This window comes from Echinops telfairi, unplaced genomic scaffold, assembly GCF_000313985.2.
Source record: "Echinops telfairi isolate 266 unplaced genomic scaffold, ASM31398v2 ScPeMD7_7459;HRSCAF=8497, whole genome shotgun sequence".
In the NCBI taxonomy this organism is placed as follows: Eukaryota; Metazoa; Chordata; class Mammalia; order Afrosoricida; family Tenrecidae; genus Echinops; species Echinops telfairi.
The window spans coordinates 1,355,981-1,360,198 of NW_022111359.1; the positions used below are offsets into that span (position 1 = coordinate 1,355,981).

At 39.8% G+C, this 4,218-nt stretch overlaps 1 protein-coding gene across 1 annotated transcript in view; it reads left to right on the plus strand.

The window, feature by feature from the left end:
- Positions 1–4,218, plus strand: part of LOC105979883 (zinc finger protein 420-like) — a 20,661-nt gene that overhangs the window by 944 nt on the left and 15,499 nt on the right. The gene's annotated exons all lie outside the window — the stretch shown is intronic.

Sequence of the window (4,218 nt, forward strand, 5' to 3'; positions counted from 1 at the left end):
AAGAGAATTCCTTCTGTTCCTCACACTGGGGTACCAGCTGTGTGCTGCGGGACCGGAGACCAAGGAGGTGAGCCCTGCTAAGACCCTGCTGCACAGTCACCAGGTGCTTCCTCAGTGCACATGCGGCTTTTCAAGATTTGATTGCTGAACCCTTCCCCCACCCCACTGGGCTAACAAGTGTGAGGACAGCAGCAATCCCCAAACAGGTTTGCTCTCACACTTCGCCTGGAGCTGGTATCTAATCCTAGACTGTTGTTGTTCTTGTTTCCTATCTTGAATCAGAATTCACATAAAGCTTTCCCTCCTGCTAGAGAAGGTCAGCCAGAGCCTCTAGTGCAGAGGTTCTCAACTTGTGGGTCATGACCCCTTTGGGGGTCGAACAGCCCTTTCACAGGGGTCACCTAAGACCATCGGAAAACATATTTCTCATGGTCTTAGGAACCGAGACAGCGCTCCTCTGTCTCCAGGCAGGTCCATCCACATGCAGATGTGCCCACCTATGAGCACCCGGCATGAAGACTATTACCCATGCTACACCTTGCTTCAAGACAAAATTTCATTTATTTGTAATTAGAAATAAATATTTCACAATATATAATAACATTGTTTTGTGATTAATCACTATGCTTTAATAATTTTCAATTTGTAACAATGAAAATACATCCTGCCTATCAGATATGTACATGGCTATTCATAACAATAGCAAAATGACTGTTATGAAGTAGAAACGAAAATAATGTTATGGTTGAGGGGTCACCGCAACATGAACCGTATTAAAGGGTCGCAGCATTAGGAAGGTTGAGAACCACTGGTCTAGTGTCTTAAATGTTTGGGCGATTATAGAAACACTTCTGACTGAGATTAGGTGATGTATAGACTCTTGTGTGCCTCGTTACTTTCTTTAGAAATAATGTATAGTTTTGAGATTTGCACAAATACATTAGTTTAATAACAGTTGGATTTTAAATGGTAAAATTTTAATGTACAAATGTAATTTCTACTAAAAAAGCTCATTTGACATATTAACCAATTAGAAGTAAAATGTGGTTACTGAAATTATATTTTCTGATAGAGACATCTTAAACTTTTGAAATTCCATGTGAACTTTAACAATGTCGCTTAGGAACAACTATCCTTACTATTCCCCTCATTCAGCCCGTCCTTCTTCCCCTTGCTTTCTTTCCTTTTTTTCCTTTTTTTTGGAAGAAGAGAAAGATAACTTGTTTCCCAATAGTTTTCCCAATTGTTTTATTGAGATAGAATTCATGTATCATATATTCCATAGTTCAGTCAGTCGTATTAAAAAGATTTGTTTATACATCACCACAATCAGTTCCAGAACATTCTCCCTCCTTCTTGATTCATAATTTGCACCCCATTTCTCTCCAATATTCCGCCCAGCCTCCATAGCCCCATGCACCGTTTCACCAGTTTTTGTCTCTATATATGTGCCCATCTTGTGCTTTACATATTTTGAAGGACATACGGAAAATCAAAATAACAAAAACAACAAATATACGTTTGGAAAGAACAACAGTATTAAAATAAACCAGAGGAAAACCGTCTGTCAAGAAGAAAGCAGGAAGTACTGAAAACTAGAACAAATCCAAAATGGGTCATAAAAGAGATCCAGTGAGTAGATGACACATTTTAACCCAATTACATCTGCCATACTCTGTAATAGCATGATGATTCCTGGCCCCCAGCTGGTCAGAAGGGATCCACCGAGGCTTAATCTCTGCAGGAACCTTGCAGATGGATTTTGGGTTTAACGGTCAACCATGACCGTCTGTAAATTGGGTGTTCACAATTTGAGTTCTGATAGCTTTCCCCCCTTTGAATTTGGATTTTTTTTATTTGGATTTTATTATGTATCACTTTTGGATCACACAGGCTAGTGTGCTTCCATGTGGGCTTAGGTGACGCCGTACTTCGATGGCTGCTTGTTGGGAAAGAAGCCTTCAAGACACTAGATGCTCTGATTTCTGATAACCAGGCACCATCTAATTTCTTCACCACATTGCATGCCATTGGATCATCGTTATGTGAAAATTGCCCTTTTTTTGTTTTTAAGTAATTCTGTAAACACACATTACCTCAATTTGTTTTACTCTGGGTATGTTGCTATGGTGCGGACACTATTTCAAATACTAGAGGGTTACCCATGATATACAGGTTTCGGTAGAGGATCCAGAGTAAGAACAGAATAAGACCTTGGGATCAGATCCTGGGGGTACAGTGTTGGGGGGAGGGAGGCGGGTAAAGGGAGATGATAGCAAGGAGTCCAGGAAGAAAAATAATGTTTGGAAACTGATTGTGGTTCCAATTGTACAATTCTGCTTGATGTGATTGAACTATGGGATGATATATCTATATATGTTTTAACTCCCAATTAAGAATAAATTTTTTTCAACCAAATTTGCTACATTTTAATAAAGAAAATTATATAGTGAATTTTTAAAAAAGAGATCCTTTGTTATAGGGGTGATTGGAATGGAAAAGTTGGAAGTAAAGATGGTCCAGTAGTTGAGAACCTAAAGGACAGTGTAGAACTGCCTTTATGAGTGTCCGAGGCATAACTCTTTACAGGAAGTAGAAAGCGCTGTCTTGCTCGTGCAGAGCATGAGCAGGTGCTGTGGGTCAAAACTGGCTTGATGGCACCTACCAATAGCATGAGACAATTGAAAATATCATAGTTTGGATCAGGTGCACCTTGGTCCTCAAAGTAACATCCTTGCTTTTCAACCCTTTGAAGAGGTCGTGGGCAGCAGATTTACCCAGTGCAATGTGTTGTTTGGTTTCTTGACTGCTGCTTCCATGGGCATTGATTGTGGAACCAAGCAAGATAAAATCCTTGATAACTTTTGTCTAATCCATTTATCATGATGTCTTATCTGTTGGTCCTGTTGTGAAGAATCTGATCTTTTTTACATTAATTGTAATCCATACTAAAGGCTACAATCCATCTCCATCAGCAAGGGCTTCAAGTGCTCCTACTTTCAGTGATCAATGTTGAATCATCTGCATGTCGCAGGTTGTTAATAAGCCTGCCCCAGTCCTGATGCGGCAGTCTTCCTATAATCCAGTCTCTGTTCAGTATACAGATGGAATAAGTAGGTAAGAAGATACAGCCATGACACAAACCTTTCCTGATTTTATTCAAACTATGAAATATTCCCATGTTCCATTTGCACAACTGCCTCTTGACCCAAATTTCAAGTTTCACGTGAGCATAATGTAGTGTTCTGGGATTCCCATTGTCCGCAAGGCTGTTTGTAGTTTGTTATGATCTACACAGTGAATGCCTTTGCATTGTTCTTCCTTCTCCATAAATAGATAATATCGTATTTGAAACAGCATGTACTTCGAGATATAGCTTGAAATGTTAGTTTGGATAATGAGCACACCATTCCTCTTGGATGGGTCATTCTTGGCAGAGTGAACAATATATGACTGTGTGATATTTTTGATGACTTAAAATTTTGCTAAATTCGCACTTCCTACATTCCACATTCCGAGTATCTGAATGTTTCTACCTATTTCATCTTACTTCAAGTCGAGTTCTATCAGTAAGTGAAGATCTGGAAAACTTCACTGCGTCCGTGGCATTCATTTTGATGCTGCTTTAAGAACGAAACTAAAAAAAAGACCTTCCCAGCCAAGTAGCTCCTTGTTTGGCACCATTTCTGACAATATTTCGCTGTTTATACTGTTTTGTTTCATAAGGTTTCCCGTTCTCATCTGAAAGTTCTGGATAATATGTCCATCACTAATTGAATAAGTGTTTGGATTAGGGGCATCTCTGTCTGTTTCCTGTTCCCATGGGAAATGCTTTCAATTTCTCCTATTGAGATGTTAGTTGGCTTTGTATAAAACTGAAGCTCACTGCCACCAAATTGGTCACCTTATAGGACAGGATGGAATTGTCTCTGTGGCTTTCAGAGACTGTCACTCGTTACTGAGTAAGAAGAGTCCTTATTTTCTTGTGGAGTGGCTGGCGGTTTTAAACTGATGCCGTCTTTAGCATCCTATTACCTACCCCCCACATCACCAGGGCTCCTCCTATATGCCCATAATTATGTTGAAGAATTTCCCTTCTAATCTTACTTTGTTGATTGTTTTGATAGGTGAGTTAGTTAATTGTGCCAGCCTGGCCGATAATCACATGTGGGGCTAATTGAAAGGTGGAGGGATAAATGGGTGGTGAGCCTCGCCTTT